Here is a 26,905-nt window from a genome sequence, read left to right on the forward strand (position 1 = left end):
AATACTAATGAACTGAATGCCAAGAGAAGGCAAGCACAGCAGGAATCAGCACAAAGTTAGTTGTGTGGATGAATTTAAGAGGTTTGCGGAGATAAGGTGGCCGTAGCTGACCCCGGCCACGTCTACTTATTATGGCAGAAGCCTTTGTCCAGCAGTGGACGTAGTCCGGCTGATGATCATGATGAACTCATGCCTGAATGTGTTCTTTGAGCAACTGACGGCTGATACACATTCACGTGTTTTCTGTGAAATCAAGCAGCTGCGAGTGGTGCTCTGTCCCTTTGTCTTCCATCGTGGGATGTGTACTTGCTTTGGTGCCTTCAAATTGTTACAATGAACAGTTATCAACCCACCCAATACGAAGCTTTCTTGAGATGTATGCAGAACCACGTTTCTCTGTTGTTAGCTTTAGGAGCACGGAATCGAGCCCACACTAAAAGAACCTGACAAATCGGCTGTGCTTGCCTCCTAATATTAACATATCGAAACCCTGTCGGTGTGTCTGCCGTGAATGATAACCTTATCTTCGCGACAACACAGGCTGGCAAGATGAGGCGGTGTTTTTTTCCCCAGGCAACCCAAGAGCCACCGAAGAAACTACCTGTACGTAGTGTACCGGTACCTTCTGCGAAAAAAAAAAAACAAAGCCACTGAGTAACTCATGCACAGTGATGACGATACACACGTGCATGCAAGTTCGACGACACCCACGGATGAATAAAGCCATATATAGTGCCATAAATTCACAGTATGCTACAAGACTTATTCATACGCAATGCACCGGAAATTTAATTTTTTGCAGTGCATGCTGCATGAAACGCTTACGCATAACAATATAACACCACTATGATCTACTGTAAAATAAGTGCATTCAGGGATGAGTGCCCTGGAATGTAATGTTTTCCGTACGCAATGAAATGCGCCGGAAATTTACATTTTTACCGTGCGTGGAGCCTGAAACGTTTACGCTTAAAAAAAATAACTGCAGTATCTTCTAGCGGAAGATAAGAACATTCCGCGATGAATGATCTGAATGCTTAGTTGTACCGTGTGTGCAGCCTAACCCAGCATCAAACGAGAACAGAACTTGACTTGTGGATATCGTCGCTCATAGTTTCCCGCTGTCCGCGTAGCTCGAAGTAAGCAAAGAGGAACACAGCGATGATGAGCCATAGAAGGCTGAATTCCGGGTGCTCCGTGATGCTGCCCTCAGGCTGACGACGCGGTCAATCTCACGGCAGCACGCACTGGAGCTCCTCAGAGTTCGACAGAAGTTAGCACTGTACACAACTGCACCTGAAACAACCGCAACCGGAAAAGAAAAAAAAAGCTGTCTGGGTATGCTTATCTGCAGCAGCAATGCAAATATCACTCGTGAGCCTATAGCGTTCCGCCGGTAAATCACTAAGAGTATCTGCTCGTGACATTAGGCGACACAGCTGCTGCCAGCTTTTAAACGTTGCTTGCATGCACCTTGCAGTCATTGCTTCGGATAAGGAAGATCAAAATGCATATGGCTAGCTAATGTGGCAGGAGCCTCCATATTAGCAAACGCACTGATCGGCGCGTTAGTAAAGGTACCAACACGCTGGGCATCACTACAATCTACGAGGACTATCATTACAGAATTCACTTATGTTCGCTCGTGCAGTCTCAACTTATCATTAGTGATGGTGGCTGGGCGATAACTCTTCGCCCACTTGCTGCCGACAATGCCGGCTTCTCGGCGCTTGGGCGTTGATATCCGGCCGCAGCAGCCGCTTCAGCCCTCAAAAGCATCGCACCGTCTGTGGGGCGGCGGTCGCTAAATGCAGTCCGGGGTTCTCTGCGAGAACCTCGTTGTCGGGTCCGGGAACGGGATCCATCCTAACATTGGCAAGACGCCGGCGCAAACATAAACGAAGCGACGCTAGCGACCCCTGATGGATGCTTTCATCGTGCGGCCTGCTGTAGTTTTCATTTCGGCTGTTGGTAGACCGCACCGCTAGCGCAGAAATCACGGAGTCTGCGTTTATGTCCCATTTCGCGCCACTCCTTTCGTTGTTGTTATAAGAGGTGAGCCGAGTTTGAATCGGAGCGGCGGGAATATCTTTTTCAACTTCGAATCCATTTTTTTTTAAATAAATGCATCTTTCGCTCCCGGACAAGCGGCAACAAAGCCATGAAATGCCGAACTACCACATTTTTTGAACAAAAAATTAAGAGTTCCATTTGCTGTCCCTCTATGGCAAAACTGAAACGTGGTAAGCGTCATTACCTTTATCACAAAAATCAAATTTAATCCGAAACATGTATGGAAACATGTTAAAATACTAAAAAGATATCATTCTAAACGCGTATTTGGTGCATAATAACAGCGTTGTAGCAGATTACTTCAGTAAAGCTGAGATTTCTAATGCGTACTTTCATTCAGTATTTGTCAGTTATCAAGAAGATCTCAGTCCAGACTCACAAGATTTCACACATCATCCGGAAATGCAAGATATGATAACAGAGACAGATGTTATGGCCCTGCTGTCTAATCTAAACACCCATGCTGCACATGGTCTAGACGGTATATCTAATCATATTTTGAAGCTATGTGCAATAGAAATAGCTGTATTTTTGGCCTCAACATTCAATAAATCCTTGGATTATAAATAACTGCGATATGAGTTTAAACCTGCGAATATAACACCAATACATAAAGATGGTGATCGCGCAAATGTATGTAATAACCGACCGGTATCCCTCACCCCAGTTTCTTGCAAATCGCTAGAGCATACAACATGTTCTGGTATTATGAAGCGAATCATTGGGAATAATGTTTTCACTCCCGCTAAACATAGATTTCGTTCGGGCCTGTCTTGTACAACTCAGCTCACAGAGTTCATCCAAGATGTAGCAAAAGCTTAGATAAGGTTTTCAAATTGACGCGGTTTTTCTTGGTTTTTCTTGGTTTCGCATTCTCTGCTCTTAACAAGGTTACCATATTTCGGTATACCCTCTAAGCGTCTTGGATGGATTCAAGATTATTTATATGCACTGCAAAAATGGGTAATTAAAAACGGTGTCACTTCGCAGTCTGTTGAGGTTTTATCGGGGGTGCCGGGAAGGCTCGGTTCTTGGGCTATTATTATTTGTTGTTTTTATAAATGACTTGCCGAGTGGACCATGCTCCCGTATTAGGCTGTACGCCGATGACTGTGTCGTTTACACCCCTGTCGCGAGTGCAAATGAGATCATTCTGTCGCAGTCTGACCTTGGCAAGGTATGGGCGTAGTGTGACAAATGGAAAATGACTCTCAACACAACGAAATGCTACCTCATGCAGTTCACAAAACAAAGAATTGGCGATGGTTTAGCTCTGCTTAAACTTGGAGTGACGTGATAGCTACAGCTGGCCGAGTGGAACTTGCTCAGTTGAACTGCAGTCAGTCTCACCGCTCCGTTTCTCTGGGTGTTCCTTCTTCACCTTCTTCCCTCTTGACACGGCGCATGCGCACAGCTGTGGCAGCTTGGTTTCGCCGGCAGCAGTAGCTGTTACGCACTCCGTGGCTGGTCACGTCATCAACCGCGTGACGAAGCACGTGACCAGCCACGGCGCCTGCAGCTGCTCCACACCGAGTTACCAACCACGCGAAAACGTGGCGGTGTCGCCACGCTGAAGGCTCGAAATGCCATCGTAATGCAGCTATCGCTACATAAAAAAAGAAGTTATGGGGCAACTATAATCTAAATCAAACCGCTGTGCAGACAACGGACAGCGTAAAGTTTCGCGGCATCACGTTTACAGCACAGCTGGATTGAACCGCACACGTCGACACGATAACTGCCAAAGCTTCCCGCGTTCTCAAACTTTTTCAAAGAAACTATAAACATCCAAATCCTTGCCTAAAAAGAACTGTAGACTACGAATGTCAGACAAATTCTCGAATATGCTTGCGCAGGTTGGGATCCGTTCACAAATATTTTAAAAGACAAGCTAGAGCGAGTTCAGAAGCGGGCAGCAAGGTTGGTAACTGGGAATTATTATTTTAAGGTTAGAAGCTCTCAACTTCGGGAATCTCTTGGTTGGAAATTATCCCACCTAATCAAATATTGAGAATAAAATTTTTGCATGACATCTTCAATATTAAAACAGGAATAAACAAAAGTGTCTATTTAAGAAAGCCTCACTACTTTCCGAGTAGAAGGGACAATACGTTTAAAATTGGAGGGTACAACTGCCATACTAATACACTTATACACTCAAATATTCTTTTTTCGCGAAGAAATAAATGACTGGAGCCTCCTCACTAATGAAATATTTGCCAGTGGGAATTTCCAGGTCGCTATTGAAAAACTAATAATCCGATATTTGATGTGCGTGCGTGCGTGTGTGAGTGTGTTGAGCAATATTATTTTGAATTCATTTTATGGTCCATTTTACTCTATGTTTGTTCTGTGTCCGAGGTGTATTTAAAATGCTGCTGTCTTTATTAGAAGTTTTTAACATTTATATGCTACTTGTTACGTTCTATTCTGCTGTATTGAGTTCTTTCTATGCTCACAGTTAATGTCATTAGCAACCCTACAATAATGCCCCTCAGGGCACTGTAGGTAGCCTCAATGAATACATAAATAAATAATGCTATCTACTTGAATATGGGTTAGGCTCCAGTGGAACTTGATTAGATTTTCTCATTCATTCTGCAGGTATCCGAGCCGTTGCAGAATAGCAAGGGCATAGGCGCACGTTTCGAAAACTTTGTCTTTCCAGCCTATGTCCTCACAGCGCAGGTTTTCGCATCTTCGAAGTTATAAGTATTGACAGAGCCAGCAGCGAAAAGACTCACGTACATTACTTTCCTTTCCATTTGCGAGCTCTACGCAACAAGTAACAGTGCCGGCTAACTCTCATATTCTATTTGGGACAACAATGCAGGCGGTCCGAAGGCCATCCACAGTCCATACCTAAGCAATTATTCATTGCCTTGATATGAAAGTATGGATTTTCTAAAGTCAATATTGTAAGGAAGAAACAGCACTGCACTTTGCATTTCATTCTTTCATCAAACGACATAAAACAAAGAAAACTGATGCAGATAGACAAATGTGGTACACTCAGAACATTATTCAGCACATTGAGGCGGCCTCAGCGCAAACGTAGTTCACTTGTAAGAAATTGCATCGAAACGCACTACTGGTTTTCGAAAAAGTGCCGACCTTCTTGTCATGCCTTCTGCACGTTCCGGATCCACAAGTTTCGTCGGAGTTTTGTCCACACACTTCGCTGGGACTTCATAGTCAGCAGGCTTTGCCGTCATTTTATTCCCCAGCAAATGTGTCTCCATTTCTTGCCGTCTTTTTTGGGGCTTAGTCTGACTGGTTGCCCGAGTCAATGCAGATTTGCTTTTTAAAGTTCGGCAGGCCTTGGGATTCAAAACCTGCCGCTCAGGCTGCGGAGGATTTTGTGCTTTCTTCTCGTCTGGATAATTCCGTTCTTTTGAACTGGTCGAAAGGGAGAGAAGTATCGAGGCGAAACATTGAGGAAAGGGGGAAACTAAGCGACGGCGTTAAACTAGGAAGCACTCTCAGAACTTTGAGCGCACTACCGGATACGAAGAGTGCTGAATGACCTTCCAGGTAAGCGAAGGAATAGGAGCAAGTTGAAAAAGTACACTACACTATTACATGGCTACAAGACAAGAAATAATTTAGAGCGGGAATTCGAACTGGTGACACTTACATGCGCTCTTTCATGAAGCTGCAAATATCAATTTATTGGCTCAATAAATTTTCCCGCCATGAAGGTATACACCTTGCAGCTTTATAGAGCACCGTGACAACATATTGGAAAGTGAAAGGAAGGAGTATATTTCTTCATTATTTTGTTAAGTACTCTCTTGAGCACCGTGACAACATATTGGAAAGTGAAAGGAAGGAGTATATTTCTTCATTATTTTGTTAAGCACTCTCTTAACAGACTCCCTTTAGCGTTTCTCACTGCTATGGCTTTATGTGGTTTAAGACACCAAAAACCACTTACTCAACGCGAAAATTCCTATAGCATTTCTTTGCTATGCCTCTCAAGCAGAACTGCTGTGAGTCTATCGAATAAAAGATTATTTTAATGGGGTTACATCCCTCCTCTGTACATTTTCACTTAAACTTAAGCGATTCATCCAATGAGTGGATGCGCTTCTCCAGAACTATCATCTGTACTGATCCCCTTTCACAGGATATGTACTTTTTTCACAATTTGTGGCACTTGAGGTCAACTCTGTGCGTTCTTTGCTGAACGTGTTCGGTTGCACCATAGTTCTTGAAGTACGGAGGGCTATTATTGACTTAAGATTGCCCTACTATATCTATTCGTGCCTGTTCTGCGTGCGCACTTTTTTTTATATTGAGAGAAGGTGGGGAAGTGTTAAATACTTTATTCCGTAATGAGCTCCGCTCCTCCGCAAGGAAACGTGGAGGGGCCTCAGCTCTTTGTTGTGCCTGGTCAACCAGCTGTCTTAGGTCATGTTATCGCCATGTTATCTCCAGCATATGATCTCCAGGCTCTCTTGTTTTGAATGTCCATTCAGGTCTTCAGTGTTCGATGCAAGTGCTCTTGATTCTGATATCGTGGGCTCGCAGGACCTTGTATATAGAAAAGGAGTAAAATATTTCCAAAATTCAGGTTAATCCTTAAACCCACGACATTATTACTTTGCGCTGAACTCACGTACCAAGGCTGAAGAGCACAAAGGCGAGCGTAGCGAATAAAGTTCGTATTTAGAAACATGGACAGGATGCATTTTCCGGTAACACAGAGAGAACGAAATAAAAAACGATGAAGGGACATTTGTCATTCGATCTTAAACTTAAGCACTTCTAAAGTAAATAATAATGTTGCGATTGCGATAAAATGTTTGCATAGAGACGCGAAATTCAAAGAGTTTTGAGCCGTGGAGAAGCTACCGCTAGTTTGAAACTCCAGGAAAGCATTCAGTGCTGTGAGAAGCACTCTCGTATTCTCCAGATAGTACCATCGCAGTTTACGTGCGCATTCTCTCCGGGTGACAATATTTTGCGCTTTGCACATCGAGTAACGTCTGCTAAATTCTTCTTGGCCGCCTACATTTTGCTTTCTTTGTTCACATTACTCGACGAATGAACGCGGGTTGGGCTTGTAAATCCCTGAAAGCGATGCATTTTTATATTATTATTAGCTTCGGAAAGCAAATGCCACGTTTCACGCAGAGTTGCAAGAGCGAATGTAGGTGTTAATACCGAATCTGCAACAGAACAGCGCAGAAAGAAACTTGCAGGGCACTAAGAAATACTGATGTACTATGAATTGGAAAGCATTTGTGTGTCATAGCGGACTACTAGATAACTATATGTGTCCAATAGTTAGTACTACTTATTAAGTAGCACGAATATCTGAAAGGCCTTTTCAGTGAAGATGTTTACGGCAAATATCTTAGGGTGAAAGCCTTTAGGAAGAGCCACACCAAATCCGCGTTCGAATAAAGCACATGTAGCTGGCAAAGGCGGGCTATTTGGTGGTAAACAATTGAGTGCTTATTGCAACAGCGCAAAACAACGAGGGACGAAGAGAAGAAAGCACAGGACAAAGCGTGGAATTTCAACTGAGGTTTACTACAAGGTAAACCACATTTATACAAGATTCGTAAGCAGAAATGAGAGACAGCAGACACCAAAACGTTACAGCTTCGTTCCCCGCAAAACAGGGGTGATGTACTAAATACCCCTCACATGTGGGAATTGCTACATAGGAAGTCTGCAGGCATAGGGTGGTCGCAGCTCGCGAAAGAGAGGGTTAATTGGAAAGACATGGCAGAGGTGTCTGCCCTGCAGAGGGTGTAATCAGGCTGATGATGACGAAAATGAGCAATCGGAAAAGGTTCGCCGCGGAAACCCCGAGGAGGAGGGTTAACAAGGAATGAGAACACAGCGATTGCGGAGAGCATCCGCGGAAGACGGCTACTGCGTGAAGCATTTGCAAGCGGGTTGCCGTGGAAATAAAGGAGTCTCTGTTCGCAGTGTACCCCAGGGTGCGCTACTTTCACCAACGCTGTTCAATATTGCCTTCATTCCCGTTGCACGGCGCCTAAACGATGTCCCTGACGTTAAGTTCTTACTGTACACCGATGATATCACGGGGTGGAGCGCTCACCATGACCTGCTAACTCAAGCGGCGGCCATACCGTAAGCCTTAGAGAGTACCGCCAATTATGTTATCTCTGTCGGCCTAGAGTTTTCCGTGAACAAAACTGCGTTCACGTCAGTGGCCAAAAACTGGGGGGCGTCGTAAACTCACTGAGACGCCAGTACATCTCTAGCTATCTGAAACTCCGCTTAGAAAATCTTCTACATAAAATATTCTGGGTTTGTCGATAAATCACTACGGAACGGGCACTGCCAGGCTTTCCCTAGCAAAAAAGCAGGCGTTGCAGACTTTGGGCCTAAACAGAGGTATAGCTCCCTAAACCGACAGCGCTCGCTCCCATGTCACACAACATTTGGTGAAAGCTGTTTTGCAACCCGCCTCATTTACCAAGCGCAGTTCCAACACTTATCCAGGGCTCAACGGGATCGTCTGGAAGCCGTTAATCGTGAGGCTGTGACAACTATCGCTTGCCTTCCCCGCATCTCAGCGATCGTGGCACTTCAACAGATTGCTCAGCTTAACACCGTTGACGAGCTTTTGCACCAGCGCCGTGATGCTCGTAGGCTTAAGGCCACCCTTTTTGCACTCATTTTGCACAAAATGGCGCTCGCTCTCGCGCGTCGAGTGCGGTCGAGCGCGTCGTTCAGGCGAAGGAGACTGATTCAGCCAATCGGGTAGCGAACTCACGTCGAATGCACGAAGTAACGAATACGATTGCGCAAAGGAACTTTTTTGGAGCGTTTTTTTTTCTTTGGCCAATGAACAGGCGTGGATCTCTTTGGCGGGAATTCAAAGAAGGAAAGCTGCTCTTTCAATCGGATAAAGATGCTGCAGTATATAGCTTGCTTGGAACAGGAACTGCGCGAAGCGGAAAATTTCCATTTTGACACAGATTTCGGCTCAAATTTGGTCAACAGCAAAAATTTAAATTGTTCTTGCGGGCAAAACACTGAACTTAGAAATGCGAAATTTGCAGAACGAGCTAGAGACTTTGAAAATCACGTTTTAAAAAAATCGATTTTCTGGCTATTTTTCTGTTTCTAAGACCCGTGTCCCCCTTTAACTGGCCCACGTGGGCGAGCACTGAGCCGTCTAGGTGACGTAACCTGTTGACACCATAACAACCTACTCACCGGATGGTGAACAGCTGCTCAATGAGGCGGGTGGCAGTTCATCTAATTCTCCGTCTCGCTAGGTTCCTCGGAAAGGGCAGCCTTGGTCTCAGAAGCCACACCAACGGCAGCAGCTTCCATCTTAGGGAAATAGCGCATTTCTTAACTGCTTTACTATTGCATCAGCAGGAGTAAGAGGATTCGCAGGCTCGCGGTCTGTGACTGGTAAGTATAGAACGACAAATTCCGCATATATGTACATTACCCAATACTGCCACCCGAACAACTTCTGTCCGGAAGCAATGGATCCGAATGCCAGAGCACAAGCGAATAAAAAAAAGTGCTAGGGCTCCCAACCACCATCAAACACCCTCAATTTTTTTTTACGTGTTGTACAAGTGAACATTGTGGGCACGGGTTGGCTCGGCATTGCTCCACAGTACAGCTAAGCGCACCGATAAAATTCCACCGAAGGCACTTCGTGATCCCCATTAGACTGAAATTATTACCTCGTCTACTGAAGTAATTCAGAAGTTAATATGTAATCCGCAGAGAATATCATTCCTTGATCAACCTGTTCGATAGTCTGCGGTCTTCCATCCCGCCACTCATGTGAACATGTTTTTTTTTTGTATCTGTCAAAGCGAAATCCTAAAGTGCAAATATTGCTCGGATACTGCTGGGGAAATCAGTCCTGACTGCCTAGTCGCTTGCCCTACCGCCACATCGGTAGCAAAATTGACGCCTCTTACAATGCAGGTCGCTGTTAAACTTGCCTACGTTTCATTCTTTCACAAAGATGCGAGAAGATGCGTGGTCCGCAGTCACGTGAGCGTCTGTCTTTATGACACGCATGTTTTTCATACAACGTGCAGGCTTCCTAGAAAACGAGGATGTGTTTTTTTAACCTCAAAAGCATCGCTAGTTCTTCGCCTCTCTTGTTCTCTAGGTTCCATTGCGAGTTTAGTTGCGTTAACGTAGTACTAGCAAGCGTGGTTATAAAAAAAGAAGCTTAAGGAAAACGCCATCGGCACGTTAGAAGCATCAGGATTAAGGATAAGAAGAAACAGCAGGCTGCGCGGTACCTTTTATCGTGTTTTCTTTTCTGACGACTATATTCGGCCTCCTTTGCTTCTACGGGCGTATAGGGCTCCGTGTTGGCAGTGACACTGTTCGGCGCCTCCGCGTGTTGTGTTTCCCGTTCCAGATGACACTCACAATGAAAGCTTGACCTGGTGGAAAAAATGTGGATGATTTTTAAACGTTTTTTCATGGTAGAGAGAGATTAAGTAGATGTCTCTTGTATTCACAAAGTGAACAAGGGAGGGAAAAACCTCAGGGAGACAAGCACCCTGAGGCTTTTCCCTCTCTTCTTTGTGGTATCCAAACTGAAGTGTTATTGAAAACAGACCTTGATTCACTGTTCATTTACCTACTGCCTAAATTCCTCTCCCGGAAGGCATTTACCATAAAGAAGTTCACCCTAAAGGCTTTGTGCCATAACTGCCTTTCGCCTAAAGGCATTTGACTTAAAGGATTTTAACCCAAAGGCCTCTGACCTGAATGACTTTACTCTGATGAAAGTTACTTTGTAGACCTTTACTCAGGCGTTCTGTTGGATTCCTCCCAGGTGTACACAGCTGGCAGGTGTCCCACAACGCGGTGGGCAGTTCGGCCACCTGCTACAAAGCAGGGTTCAGACCAGTACGCACATAAGTGTGCCTCAAAATCAGGAAATGCGCCTAGTGGTGCTGTCGAAAAAAATTGGAGGGGACACTTGTGCTCTGCCTTAAAGGGGCATCGAAACACTGCTTGAACGGATGTCGATTACACACTTTACATGGATTCTTTATGTCACACAGATGCCGACGCCAAAAAAATTACGAGAATCGATGCGTAGGAACGGGAGTTATTCAATGAAGAAATTTAAAAATAGAGGCAAACAAAAAGCTGCCCTCAACCCGATTTTCGCGCAGCTTCCCATTCCCATTTCACTCTCCCAAACGACAACCCTTAGTGCGACCAATCAAAACAGCCTATGTGAGCACGTGGCGGAAGTTCGCACTTCATGGTTGCCTGTTCTCTGTAACTCGATCATGCCAAGGCTGGCAGCACCGTTTGCATGGTTACAACAACCATGTGAACGCCCAGCTGACCCAGCGATGCTTCATCGTCACGTCGACGGCGCAGAAAAGAACACTAATCAGTGACGTTCCCTTACTTATGGCACCGAAATCGAGCGCGAGATACCGCGATGGTGTGACAGCCTGCGTAAGATATCAGACACATTTAGCATAGCGCGTGCCGCTATTGCTTACCGCCTACCATCGCCCGTCGCTCCTAACGCGCTGGTTGGTCACGGCGAGCAAGGAGTGCGCGCTGTTGACAGGAACGTGGCGCCACCTGGCGCCGCCGCCCGGCTATCCTCCACAAGCTGACGAAGCACACTGCCTGCTAAATGTAAAACGGACGCATCCTTCCTTGGGACCGAAACGAACGCTTACAGAGTTCAATAGCCCGATCGGATCGATTCCGCAAAGCCACTCTCAGGTACACAGAGAGTAGCCATAAGTGTTGAGGGCTAGGTCGTACGATGTTAACAGAGAGGCGCAAAGTGCTTCGAGGCAAAAAGTAGGCAGAGCATCTTGTGGTGTATTTTTGTTTTACTTGCTTTACAGTGCTTTTATCTAAGGCAAACAAGTTGGTTTTGTTAATGTAATATAAAACGCAAAATCTTTACAAAACGTATCTCTAGTTGTTAACGCAGCTTGCAGTATATTTACTCTTTGTCCAATCATCAAGCTGCCACTAAGTGATGTCATTTCCGCTGCTAAAAAACGCCACTGTATGGTGACACCGTCAGCGCCACGAATTTGTTTTTCCGAGCTAATTAAAATATTAAAAACCGCAGTATGCGCAGCAGGACCGATGCTAATAGCATCAATATAACTCATTCTATGCAACCAACAGGCAAAAAAGTCAACTGAAAATGTGTTTCGGACCCCTTTACGGGTGCGATTCGAGAACGCTGATGTGTTATTGTCCATACATGGGAAACTTATCATTTTCTACTACACTTTCATAATGACCGGGAGCACAAACACTGCTCCTGACGAAGGCGCGCGGCGGTTAAACGATTATGCGGTGCAGCACTACCCTTGCTAGAGGCTGTTTCAAAAATACAGACACAGGTGGTGCCTGCGAGACGGAGGCTCATCATTCTTAGCAGCCTCTCGAGAACAGTTAGTAACTTAAATACTACATGCCACAGAGGGAAGGTTCTGATGATGTCAAAAAGAGACCTCTGGGGATTTCCTTGTGAATTTGTCGCTTACACCTCCGTTTACGACGACAATGGGTCTGCCGCTCAACAAGGAATTTAATCTTGTCGCGTCAAAAAGTCCTAGACACATGCCACATGCCCTAAATCAATCTATAAACAGAGACCCTAGGTGGCTGTTTATTCTCTATTCTAACGCTTCATCGCATGAATAACGGAGTTCTCAGGTGGAACCTTTTCTACAGCTGTGTATTTTGTTTTCGAGAAAGAAATACATCTACTTCATTGTCATGCAACATGTGATTGCAAAAAAAAGTGAAGTGAAACTCTTTCAAAGTTATTCATAATGCTCACTGCGCGTGCTGGAGCATGAAAGGAATTCTCCTCATTGTATGTTCGTGGAATTCCGTGAACACGCTCGAAAAATTTGATGGCCTTTTTTTCCATAAAGCTTATATGCTCCTTCGGAAAAGTGAAGAAATGATTACGGACACATCGGGCAGGCGCTGTATCCTCTACTAAAATAATGTTTCGTATTTCCTTGCAATTTTCTCCTGCTATCCGTTCAATGTTGGGTGCGGTTTGAAACCGGCTTCCACTGAAAACAAGAACACTATATGCAATCAGATAACATGGCGCTTGTCAGGGAGTAATTGAGCAGTCACTCCGCTTTGCTTGGCCTATATCTTTAAGCACCGCTACATCAGTGTATGCCAGTAAAGATGAACTGCTATTGTCTTTTCGGGCCATTCGTTAATTCGCCTTATTGCTTTATTCAGGGAGGTGCGCGTAAGGTTAATGCTGTTTTCCACACAGCCAGGTGCGTAGTTCTTCAACTGATGGCTAGCAGAGGATTGAAATGAAGAATTGTATTTATTTTAATTACGCCACGAAAGAATAGACAGGAATGCAAGAGCGATCGACCAAGCAGATGAACACCGAATTAATTTTCAATAAATGATAATACGGGTCCTAACGAACAGTGCCGAGGAATGACAAACTAACTTTCATAAAAGAATATTATTATACCCTAACTGAACAGTGCATCCTTGTAAGCGCTTTGGCAGTGCAGTCTATTTTTATACGAGTGCAAACCGGCACCGAGCTGCTCTGCCTCTCTCCCTTTTATTCATATTAGCCTGCATCGCGATTCAGAAAAGCTAGCTCACAATTATGATTCGTGTGCCACCAGGCAACCAAGCTCCAAGGGCTCATCGGTAACTTACATGCTTCGGCACCTCTGCAGCGACTTCCTGAGGACTAGAAGCGGGACGGCCAACAGACCCATCCCCAGGAAGAGGTCGGTCGTATGTCCAAAAACACTCCGCCATGGCGCTGTGGTACTCGATCAATTATGCCAAGGATGTGGCCAGGGTTGCGGCTCCTCTTGCAAAAACAACCGCCGGAGTACATGGCCTACTTTTTATTAAGAGCACCTGATATAAAATAGAGAAATTACAATGCCTTGTACATTGCAATGAAGACATTTTTGTTGTATTAAAGATTTGCCACTGGAAAAAACCACTCGTCAGAAGGTAGTCTAAAACAGTCGCTTTTCTTCCAGTTATGATTTCTCGCCGCCTTCCTGTTTATCAAAGTTAAGAAAAAGCAACGCAGCATTGAACAAGACTTTATCGGTGTTATAGGACGCTCGAAGTTTCTTCACTTGAGAGGCGAAGTTCAATGTATGTCAGGACGTCAATATTATTTTAAGGCGAAAGCCTTTATTGGCTCATGAGTGGCGTTTACGGAAGTTGTAGACGAAAGTTCGTAGACTGAAGTTGTCCGCATGAACTGATAATCATAAGTTGTGTGGTGAATGAAACAAAAATGTAAAAGTTCGTTAAGCAACAGGTCTTGAGCAACATATATGTAATGAAATAAAGTAACACAAATAAAAAAAACATAAAATAACAAATAATAAATAATTAAATAACTAAAAGTAACTGAATCGCGGAAAATAAAAAAATGAAAAAAGGGGAAGAAAGAGCGGACAAGGACAGGCATAAGCAGACTTGAATACAATCGTGTATTTTTTCTAACAGATTTGAATACATGTTCCAGCTGCAGCGCCTAAAAGGTCATGTTTTTGTAGCTGACAGCGCTTCACTTTTCCCGGCTTAAACTACATGCTTTGCCGGCTTAAACTAATGTGTGTCTTGGGAGAGAGAGAAAGAAATAAAGGGGAAAAGGAAGTCAGGGATGTTAATCAGAAGGTTGTTCTGGTGGTCTACTCTGCACTGGGGAAAACGGATGCGGGGATTGCAAAGGGAAAGAAAGAAGGGGCCAGGGGCAAAGTCACAACTTGTCCCTCAGGTCTGTCGTTCTCAGGGAGTAAAACAGTAACTCGTAGGCCGTGAGGGCAGTCGATTTCATTGGCCACGGCCCGAGCACAATATACACTGTTATAGGGCGAGGATCGAGGCTGCCCAGGGCGCAACGCAGCGTACGTATTTTGGTGGCGAAAGCAGAGCACTGACCAAAGAGATTTGCAATTGCTTCTTCACAGCCACTTCCTTCACATTCAGGGCTGTCTGCCATCCAAATCCGAAACATGTATTCTTTTGAAACGGCAACAGCGAGCGATAGACGGCAAAGCAATGTTGGTTCGTGATGCGGTATATAGTTGGCAAGCCAACGGTTGAAAAACTGACGAGTGCGGCTCAATATAAATGAAATGAACGTTGAGGTAACCAATATGTCATCTTGTTTTGAACTATAATTCCTGTGTGAAGCTTCGCGAAAATCAAAATGTGGCACCGTACGACCAAATAAACAAAAAGGAGTTGCGCTCACTTGGCCTCATTACAAAATTTTGAATAGCGTTCCTGGCTTCCCAGATCCTACTGTGAGCATAAGATCTGTGAGGTAAATTATGCTGTTCAGCAGTCGTTGCTCCCACCCAATACTCTGGCATAAAGCTACTGCCATAAACAAAATGTATGGGAATTTTTTCAGTTTATTTATACTATGTGCTCGACGTTCACCAAGAACCGAAACCCATCCCACACTGCGCGAACTGCGGCGCAAATGCTTAAGAAGACTAAGGTCAATAATAAAAGAGAATGCTTGTCACAGGCTTCTAGCGTTACAGGTGAAGCCTACTCGCCATACGCAGTTGCGTGTTTAGTATATTACCGCACAGATTGCTTCGGAAATGTTGACGCTCGTCGTCAGTAGAAGGCGCCGTGAAGCAGTGTTGCGGGGCAGTGGAAGAAGCGACAGACCCGCTGTGATGAAAAGCTCATAGACCACTGGGTACATCAAAACTGGCGCTAGGCCCGAGAGGCGCGCAGTGATGTCAGCAACAGCCGCTGTGCGTAAGCTGCTGACCAGAACCTGGTTCCGGACAACCTTAGGAGCAGAAAACGAGCGATTGATTTGCATGCAAGAATTTCAGTGGCTTAACTTGGCTAACCCTGGAATTCAGTGAAGAGCGAGGACGCTTCCTCGGCGCCCGAGTCTCGTCTATGGCAGCTCCGCTGCACGCTCGCGAAAGCCGTTCTATATACCCTCACTACTACGTGGCTATGACGTGGTATCACACGGTCTTACGACACCCCGATCGGAGGTCATCGCTTGGCTTCACATCGGCACATAGAATTTCCTTACGGTCAAAGATCAACCCAAATGTCACTCAATGACAAAAGCCGTTGCTCAAGGTCAGTGGTCAAGGGTACGGCACCAAAACTGCACCACATATGTCATACAAGGCTAACGTGGTTGGGCTGAAGGTCGTTCAAGGTCATTCCCTGGCCTATGCGACGACTGCTTTACGTAGCCTAGTGAAGCTTTTAGCTTCAAAAAGCAGCACAGCTCTCAAGGCAACACACTGCTGCCACTGTACCCACAGAATGTAAATATGAAGTTCCTTCTTCATTATATGTGCATGCAGTGCTAGTAAAGGTAAATTTCTTACGGAAAGACGGATTACAGGTGAAAGAAAGCATTGCAGACAATTTGAAAAGAAAGTCACTTGTGGTGATGAGTGAAAAAAAATTGATAAGTCGTAGTAACTGCGCTGAGCGCAAGAAAAGACTCAATAGAGATAAGGCCGTTATTTTTTTTAAATATGCCGAGCGTTACCGGCGATGCGGTAGTTGAAACAGTACTCAGTTGAGACCATGATCCCGCGCTATCACCCACTGGAAGATTGCCATGATATACATATCGGGGCCCAGCGCTTTGTGTCACCCTTTCAAGCAAAAATAAGCTGCATCTGAACAATCATAATTAGAATACGAGATCTCCTTTAAAAGGTAGATGCGTACGTCTGGAATAGAATTTGGTTTCTTATGTTATTATCTCCTATTATAATACACGCGTTACACGCACTTTACTTCCTGATACTTCTATAAGAAACAATTTGAGAGAACCGTAATGCAGTCCGCGCTATTTCTAGCAAGGGGCCGTACACTAATGTTACTCTGACTCACCTCAGTAACATTGAACCCACGACTCATGTTCGGCGATCCAGAGCTTCATATGTCTGGAACGGAGTTTCCTCTTGACCACGAATGTACGAGAGCAGAAGAAACTCGAAGACGCCTTCCACGATGCGGGCACCGACTCGGGCTACATGGGAAAAGTGGCCACCTTCATTCACGCAGTGTGTCCTGTCTACGAACATGCGTGCGTCAGTGCGTGTGGCATCAGGAAGGAAAGAAAGGCACTCGTCTCGGTGACACACTTACATATTCTCAGCCTTTTGGAACGGGCGAGTAGGGGTAGGAGAATTGTCTTCAGTGCAAACGGAGGGACGTCCACGTGCCGCATTTTGTACCTTCTTTTCGTCGTCTTCCCCTCCGCTATAATCTCAAAATGTGAGAGTTGCCAATTGTGTATCATTATTTTAATAAGCAGGAAGACTGCGTCAACTAGAAGACAACTGGCTATCCCATAAGTCTCCAAAACCACGTTCCTGTTCTCTTAATTTGACCCAGAAAATTTACCAGCCTCGTCGTCGTAGTTTGCACCTCAGGAGGAATGTTTCCTTACCTCGACAGAGGAAGGCGGAGAGGAAGAAATCATTATTCTAATAACGTCCTAAATTTTCTCCATTGTTTTGGCTTGGCTTCTTATCGTCTCGTTTGCCTTTGCTTGGCGTCCAAGTGAATCGGTACAAAGCTACGGAGGAAAATAATAGAGCTGTTCGCCAAATTCTGCAGTCCTCAGTTAGGTGAAGTCCTACAATAGGCTTCGCAAAGCAACTCGCGTCATAAGAAATTGGCTGTTCTGTGGAAATCTCGGACTTGAATATATTTGCCATGCAGAAGAACACGGCTATGAGATTGCGCTTTTTTTTGTGGCTGTCTTTGGTGGAGGATTGTAGGTATTTATCCGCTGGAATCGGAGACACGTGGCAGCGAACTGTTGACGAATCCTCCTCGTATCAGAGAAAAGCAGCTGACCGGCAGTCAATACCCTGAGCGTACAAAGCACACAAACAGGAAAGATCAGTTTTTTATCTGTATCAATCTCTGTTGCAGTAATACTGCCGACTGCTTTATGTACGTCGAGCGTGCGAATAGACATCCTAGCTATACATTCGTCGGAGGGGTTTGAAAGCAGCTGGCGGCCCGGGCCGCCAATAACAATCCGCGGTTTCACCATATGCATGCTAGATTTTTTTTTTATTTAAACTTCACAAGTGTTTACTCCAGCCGCCGGATAATACCACAGCCGTCGGCTTCGTTTGAGGAGCACTTGGTTCAGAGCCTTTTGTCCCCGACAGTACTTTCACAGGCGATACTTTTACCGCAGAATATTTCATACAACAATAGTGTGCTGCGGAGAAAAAAGAAACAAGGATTACAGAACAGAATGTATGTTCTAATATATTGTCAAAAATCTTTGTACTTTTTAATTCATGCTCGAAGCAACCGGCCTTAGGCTTAATTAGTTCGTTGGCGACGCTGGATGCGACCGCACATCGCCAATCGTCGATGCTTCCAGATCGTTCCAGATTGTTGTGGTTGCTTCGGCGCCTTATCAAGATGGTCCCTTTCCAGCTTTAGACCGAACGCGACCGAGAGAGGCCAGCATTCTGTTGAATGACTGCCGAGCGCACTTACTGCTTTTGCCGCCGCCGAGTTATTCAGTTCTATGAGGGCGTGAGTTTCCTTTAGACGTCCCTTTCGCTCTCTTATTCACTCCCAGAGACCACTACGTGACAACATGCAGAGCATCGTTCGCCTTAAACAATTCTTTCCATTCTTTCTTAGGCAGAGCGGCCAGATCCATACGTCGTTTTTATTGCTATTAGCAGGTATGGTGCACGGTATTTCAACCTGCTTAAGCCAATATTGCTAACAGAAAATTGCAAAGCCCGTATACCTCTGTGTACCATATGCTGTACGTTAGTTCTAATAATGTTTTTACGTTGTACGTCCCTAGAAATGCTCACTTTGTATCCACACTCCTTACCACGCCTGTTCGAATGGTTCAGTTTCAGCAATTATGCAAATGTCCTATTCTGAGCAATTCGGGACACTTGTAGACAAGTAAATCGGTACAGTATGTCGCAAAAGCTGTACTTCAGTTAGTTTTTTTTTCTGTAAGATACATGAGAAAGGTTTTGAAATTTAGGGCAAAACCCGCCAACGTGGAGCGATCGCGCAAGCATGGCACCCAAATTCGCTGCTCTTCTTGCACTGACTTTGCTCAACAGTGACAATGTTCTCGTGATTTCACAGCATCGACACTGTAGTTAATGCAAGCAACAGCTTTGTGCGAAAAGATGATGCCTATTCGCCTTATTCTCTTTGGGAGTGAAATGATTGCTTATGGAAGCTCGAACTATCGAGAATTGCCCGCCTGTAACTTTCGTTTCCTCCGTTGCCGAAACGCTTCACTGATTTCACGGTGCCTCTGAATGTACTGGGGATATACTGAACGATTCCGTGGTGACTGCAGTGTATTGGACACAGTCGTCTGCAAGACAGCCAGGATTCCATCTTGAATCGGAACTGTGGTCTAGCCTCAAACGCTGCTCTCGAGTGACTGATTTTTTTTTTTTGTAGCAATAGCTACATTACGGTAGCATTTTGAGCCGTCAGCTTGGCGGCGCCGGGCGGCGTGACGAGCGGCGTGGATACGCTGTCACGTGGTTGGTCACGTGGTGCGGGCAGAGCGGCGCCGTGGCTAAAAAACTTATATGAAAGATTTTTCGATCGCATGTGTTTAACAGTTGTGCAACATTTTGCGGAAGTGTCTAATAAAATTGACAATAAAGTATCTTTCTCCCTCGTAAGCAACGTACATTCCGCTTTTTTCTTAGCATTTTTGAAAGCATAATTAGAGCCGCCAGACTAAATTGTGCTGCCTTAAAGGAGACCTGAAGTAAACGGAGGAAAACCTTTCTTACGTACACCAGCCTGAAATCGCCAATTTCTTTGTGAAAAAAAGTGCGGGAAGTAGGCACACTCGAAAACAGTCGCTACACAGCGTTTTTGTGGAGTCTTTGTTTACGTGTGTCCCGCCTTCCCGCCCATTTTTCACAATGAATCCTTATCAACTCGCCTCACCGCAGCCTTAATTGCCAGTTTCCTGAAGTAAGAAAATTTTCAAGCTGCTTTTGTAGTTTAATATAAATCTATTCAATATGCAGGGCGTAAAGCTAACTTTAGACACGGGTTAAAAGAGAAGTCATTTGAGGTAGGCCAGGGAAACAACTTACATACACCTACCGACCGGCTTGCGCATCATAGAGAAATTTTCGTTTTGCAGATAATTAATCAGGAATTAAGATTTTTTTTTTAGTGCGTAAATAATAACTTTAGACAGAATGTCAACAGCAAAGTTGGAGAGCACCTTCAGGAACCACCATTCGATTTATTTGTGATAAATAAAGCCTTACGTGTATCTTTTTTTTTTCCCGAGCTCCAATGAAAGCCCGCGAAATACAAAAAAGATCACGTTACGAGCCCATTCGCGTGCCACGATTGTGCTGCTCTCAATCCTAGCTTGAGTGAACGAAATGAGCTGCTGGCAAGGCGCGAAGACCCCATTCCTCCGGCAGGCTGATATGTCTACGGTGGTTGCACCGTCACGCTGTTGCTCAAGACCTGTTGCTTAATGAACTTTTACATTTTTGTTTCATTCACCACACAACTTATGTTTATCAGTTCATGCGGACAACTTCAGTCTACAAACTTTCGTCTACAACTTCCGTAAACGCCACTCATGAGCCAAGGAAGGCTTTCGCCTTAAAATATTATTGACGTCCTGACATAAATTGAACTTCGCCTCTCAAGTGAAGAAACTTCGAGCGTCCTATAACACCCATAAAGTCTAGTTCAATGCTGCGTTGCTTTTCCTTAAGCTTGATAAACAGGAAGGCGGCGAGAAATCATAACTGGAAGAAAAGCGACTGTTTTAGACTACCTTCTGACGAGTGGTTTTTTCCAGTGGGCAATCTTTAATACAACAAAGAAGTCTTCATTGCAATGTACAAGGCGTTGTAATTTCTCTATTTTATATCAGGTGCTCTTAATAAAGAGTAGGCCATGTACTTCGGCAGGGATTCTTGCAAGAGGAGCCGCAACCCTGGCCACATCCCTGGCACAAATGATCGAATACCACAGCGCCAAGGCGGAGTGTTTTTGGACATACGACCGACCTCTTCCTGGGGATGGGTCTGTTGGCCGTCCCGGTTATAGTCCTCAGGAAGTCGCTGCAGAGGTGCCGAAGCATGTAAGTTACCGATGAGCCCTTGGAGCTTGGTTGCCTGATGGCACACGATACATAATTGCGAGCTAGCTTTTCTGAATCGCGGTGCAGGCTAATATGAATAAAAGAGAGAGAGGCAGAGCAGCTCGGTGCCGGTTTGCACTCGTATAAAAATAGACTGCACTGCCAAAGCGCTTACTGCCACAAAAGGATGCACTGTTCAGTTAGGGTATAATAATATTCTTTTATGAAAGTTAGTTTGTCATTCCTCTGCACTGTTCTGTTAGGACCCTTATTATCATTTATTGAAAATTAGTTCGGTATTCATCTGCTTGGTCGATCGCTCTTGCATTCCTGTCTATTCTTTCGTGGCGTAATTAAAACAAATACAATTCTTCATTTCAATCCTCTGCTAGCCATCAGTTGAAGAACTACGCACCTGGCTGTGTGGAAAACAGCATTAACCTTACGCGCACCTCCCTGAATAAAGCAATAAGGCGAATTAACGAATGGCCCGAAAAGACAATAGCAGTTCATCTTTACTGGCATACACTGATTTAGCGCTGCTTAAAGATATAGGCCAAGCAAAGCGGATTGACTGCCCAATTACTCCCTGACAAGCGCCATGTTATCTGATTGCATATAGTGTTCTTGTTTTTAGTGGAAGCCGGTTTCAAACCGCACCCAACATTGAACGGATAGCAGGAGAAAATTGCAAGGAAATACGAAACATTATTTTAGTAGAGGATACAGCGCCTGCCCGATGTGTCCGTAATCATTTCTTCACTTTTCCGAAGGAGCATATAAGCTTTATGGAAAAAAGGCCATCAAATGTTTCGAGCGTGTTCACGGAATTCCACGAACATACAATGTGGAGAAATCCTTTCATGCCCCAGCACGTGCAGTGAGCATTAAGAATAATTTTGAAAGAGTTTCACTTCACTTTTTTTTGCAATCACATGTTGCATGACAATGAAGTAGATGTATTTCTTTTTCGAAAAAAAAATAAAAAGCTGTAGAGCAGGTCCCACCTGAGAACTCCGTTATTCATGCTATGAAGGGTTAGAATAGAGAATAAACAGCCACCTAGGGGTCCCTGTTTATAGCTTGATTTAGGGCATGTGGCATGTGTCTAGGACTTTTTGACGCGGCAAGATTAAATTCCCTGTTGAGCGGCAGACCCATTGTCGTCGTAAACGGAGGTGTAAGCGACAAATTCACAAGGAAATCCCCAGAGGTCTCCTTTTGACGTCATCAGATACCTTCCCTCTGTGGCATGTAGTATTTAAATTACTGACTGCTTTCGAGAGGCTGCTAAGAATGATGAGCCTCCGTCTCGCAGGCACCACCTGTGTCTGTATTTTTGAAACAGCCTCCAGCAAGGGTAGTGCTGCACCGCATAATCGTTTAACCGCCGCGCCCCTTCGTCAGGAGCAGTGTTTGTGCTCCCGGTCATTATGAAAGTGTAGTAGAAAATGATAAGTTTCCCATGTATGGACAATAACACATCAGCGTTCACGTATCGCACCCGTAAAGGGGCCCGAAACACATTTTCAGTGGACTTTTTTGCCTGTTGGTTGCATAGAATGAGTTATAGTGATGCTATTAGCATCGGTCCTGCTGCGCATACTGCGGTTTTTAATGTTTTAGTTAGCTCGGAAAAACAAATTCGTGGCGCTGACGGTTTCACCATACAGTGGCGTTTTTTAGCAGCGGATATGACATCACTTAGTGGCAGCTTGATGATTGGACAAAGAGTAAATATACTGCAAGCTGCGTTCATTACTAGAGATACGTTTTGTCAAGATTTTGCGTTTCATATTCCACTAACAAAACCAACTTGTTTGCCTTAGATAAAAGCACTGTAAAGCAAGTAAAACAAAAATACACCACCAGAGGCTCTGCCTACTTTTTGCCTCGAAGCACTTTGCGCCTCTCTGTTAACATCGTACGACCTAGCCCTCAACACTTATGGCTACTCTCTGTGTACCTGAGAGTGGCTTTGCGGAACGATCCGATCGGGCTATTGAACTCTGTAAGCGTTCGTTTCGGTCCCAAGGAAGGATGCGTCCGTTTTACATTTAGCAAGCAGTGTGCTTCGTCAGCTTGTGGAGGATAGCCGGGCGGCGGCGCCAGATGGCGCGACGTTCCTGTCAACAGCGCGCGCTCCTTGCTCGCCGTGACCAACCAGCGCGTTAGGAGCGACGGGCGATGGTAGGCGGTAAGCAATAGCGGCACGCGCTATGCTAAATGTGTCTGATATCTTGCGCAGGCTGTCACACCATCGCGGTATCTCGCGCTCGATTACCGGTTCCATAAGTAAGGGAACGTCACTGATTAGTGTTCCCTTCTGCGCCGTCGACGTGACGATGAAGCATCGCTGGGTCAGCTGGGCGTTCACATGGTTGTTGTAACCATGCAAACGGTGCTGCCAGCCTTGGCATGATCGAGTTACAGAGACAGGCAACCATGAAGTGCGAACTTCCGCCACGTGCTCACATAGGCTGTTTTGATTGGTCGCACTAAGGGTTGTCGTTTGGGAGAGTGAAATGGGAATGGGAAGCTGCGCGAAAATCGGGTTGAGGGCAGCTTTTTGTTTGCTTCTATTTTTAAATTGCTTCATTGAATAACTCCCGTTCCTACGCATCGATTCTCGTAATTTTTTTTTGATTCGGCATCTGTGTGACATAAAGAATCCATGTAAAGTGTGTAATCGACATCCGTTCAAGCAGTGTTTCGATGCCCCTTTAAGGCAGAGCATAAGTGTCCCCTCCAATTTTTTTCGACAGCACCACTAGGCGCATTTCCTGATTTTGAGGCACACTTATGTGCGTACTGGTCTGAACCCTGCTTTGTAGCAGGTGGCCGAACTGCCCACCGCGTTGTGGGACACCTGCCAGCTGTGTACACCTGGGAGGCCTCCAACTGAACGCCTGAGTAAAGGTCTACAAGGTAACTTTCATCAGAGTAAAGTCATTCAGGTCAGAGGCCTTTGGGTTAAAATCCTTTAAGTCAAATGCCTTTAGGCGAAAGGCAGTTATGGCACAAAGCCTTTAGGGTGAATTTCGTTATGGTAAATGCCTTCCGGGAGAGGATTTTAGGCAGTAGGTAAATGAACAGTGAATCTAGGTCTGTTTTCAATAACACTTCAGTTTGGATACCCCAAAGAACAGAGGGAAAAGCCTCAGGGTGCCTGTCTCCCTGAGGTTTTTCCCTCCCTTGTTCACTTTGTGAATACAAGAGATCTACTTAATCTCTTTCTACCATGAAAAAACGTTTTAAAATCATCCGCATTTTTTCCACCAGGTCAAGCTTTCATTGTGAGTGTCATCTGAAACGGGAAACACAACACGCGGAGGCGCCGCACATTGTCACTGCCAACACGGAGCCCTATACGCCCGTAGAAGCAAAGGAGGCCGAATCTAGTCGTCAGAAAAAAAAACACGGTAAAAGGTACCGCGCAGCCTGCTGTTTCTTCTTATCCTTAATCCTGATGCTTCTAACGTGCCGATGGCGTTTTCCTTAAGCTTCTTTTTTTATAACCACGCTTGCTAGTACTACGTTAACGCAACTAAACTCGCAATGGAACCTAGAGAACAAGAGAGGCGAAGGACTAGCGATGCTTTTGAGGTTAAAAAAACACATCCTCGTTTTCTAGGAAGCCTGCACGTTGTATGAAAAACATGCGTGTCATAAAGACAGACGCACACGTGACAGCGGACCACGCATCTTCTCGCATCTTCGTGAAAGAATGAAACGTAGGCAAGTTTAACAGCGACCTGCATTGTAAGAGGCGTCTATTTTGCTACCGATGTGGCGGTAGGGCAAGCGACTAGGCAGTCAGGACAGATTTCCCCAGCAGTATCCGAGCACTATTTACACTTTAGGATTTAGCTTTGACAGATACAAATAAAAACATGTTCACATGAGTGGCGGGATGGAAGCCCGCAGCCTATCGAACGGGCTGATCAAGGAATGATATTCTCTGCGGATTACATATTAACTTCTGAATTACTTCAGTAGACGAGGTAATAATTTCTGTCTACTGGGGATCACGAAGTGCCTTCGGTGCAATTTTATCGGTGCGCTTAGCTCTACTGTGGAGCAATGCCGAGCCAACCCGTGCCCAGAATGTTCACTTGTACAACACGTAAAAAAAAATTGAGGGTGTTTTATGGTGGTTGGGAGCCCTAGCACTTCTTTTATTCGCTTGTGCTCTGGCATTCGAATCCATTGCTTCCGGACAGAAGTTGTTCGGGTGGCAGTATTGGGTTAATGTACATATATGCGGAATTCGTTGTTCTATACTTACCAGTCACAGACCGCGAGCCTGCTAGTCCTCTTACTCCTGCTGATGCAGTAGTACAGCAGTTAAGAAATGCGCTATTTCCCTACGATGGTAGCTTCGGCCGTTGTGTGGCTTCTGAGACCAAGGCTGCCCTTTCCGAGGAACCTAGCGAGACGGAGAATTAGATGAACTGCCACCCGCCTCATTGAGCAGCTGTTCACCATCCGGTGAGTAGGTTGTTATGGTGTCAACAGGTTACGTCACCTAGACGGCTCAGTGCTCGCCCACGTGGGCCAGTTAAAGGGGGACACGGGTCTTTGAAACAGAAAAATAGCCACAAAATTGATTTTTTTTAAAACGTGATTTTCAAAGTCTCCAGCTCGTTCTGCAAATTTCGCATTTCTAAGTTCAGTGTTTTTCCCGCAAGAACAATTTAAATTTTTGCTGTTGACCAAATTTGAGCCGAAATCTGTGTAAAATGGAAAATTTCCGCTTCGCGCAGTTCCTGTTCCAAGCAAGCTATATACTGCAGCATCTTTATCCGATTGAAAGAGCAGCTTTCCTTCTTTGAATTCCCGCCAAAGAGATCCACGCCTGTTCATAGGCCAAAGAAAAAAAAAACGCTCCAAAAAAGTTCCTTTGCGCAATCGTATTCGTTACTTCGTGCATTCGACGTGAGTTCGCTACCCGATTGGCTGAATCAGTCTCCTTCGCCTGAACGACGCGCTCGACCGCACTCGACGCGCGAGAGCGAGCGCCATTTTGTGCAAAATGAGTGCAAAAAGGGTGGCCTTAAGCCTACGAGCATCACGGCGCTGGTGCAAAAGCTCGTCAACGGTGTTAAGCTGAGCAATCTGTTGAAGTGCCAGGATCGCTGAGATGCGGGGAAGGCAAGCGATAGTTGTCACTGCCTCACGATTAACGGCTTCCAGACGATCCCGTTGAGCCCTGGATAAGTGTTGAAACTGTGCTTGGTAAATGAGGCGGGTTGCAAAACAGCTTTCACCAAATGTTGTGTGACATGGGAGCGAGCGCTGTCGGTTTAGGGAGCTATACCTCTGTTTAGGCCCAAAGTCTGCAAGGCCTGCTTTTTTGCTAGGGAAAGCCTGGCAGTGCCCGTTCCGTAGTGATTTATCGACAAACCCAGAATATTTTATGTCGAAGATTTTCTAAGCGGAGTTTCAGATAGCTAGAGATGTACTGGCGTCTCAGTGAGTTTACGACGCCCCCAGTTTTTGGCCACTGACGTGAACGCAGTTTTGTTCACGGAAAACTCTAGGCCGACAGAGATCACATAATTGGCGGTACTCTCTAAGGCTTACGGTATGGCCGCCGCTTGAGTTAGCAGGTCATGGTGAGCGCTCCACCCCGTGATATCATCGGTGTACAGTAAGAACTTAACGTCAGGG

The 26,905-nt window shown here is 45.2% G+C and overlaps 1 long non-coding RNA gene across 1 annotated transcript; it reads right to left on the reverse strand.

Moving 5' to 3' along the window:
• Positions 1–10,350: 10,350 nt before the first annotated feature.
• On the reverse strand, positions 10,351–17,306 carry LOC144131798 (uncharacterized). Its single transcript, XR_013314714.1, has 4 exons — positions 17,233–17,306; positions 16,975–17,113; positions 13,765–13,974; positions 10,351–10,490 (listed from the first exon to the last, which is right to left on the reverse strand). It is a non-coding gene; the product is annotated as an uncharacterized LOC144131798 (long non-coding RNA).
• Between the last annotated feature and the right edge of the window lie 9,599 nt (positions 17,307–26,905).

This window comes from Amblyomma americanum, chromosome 1 (genome assembly GCF_052857255.1).
Source record: "Amblyomma americanum isolate KBUSLIRL-KWMA chromosome 1, ASM5285725v1, whole genome shotgun sequence".
Lineage (NCBI taxonomy): Eukaryota > Metazoa > Arthropoda > Arachnida > Ixodida > Ixodidae > Amblyomma > Amblyomma americanum.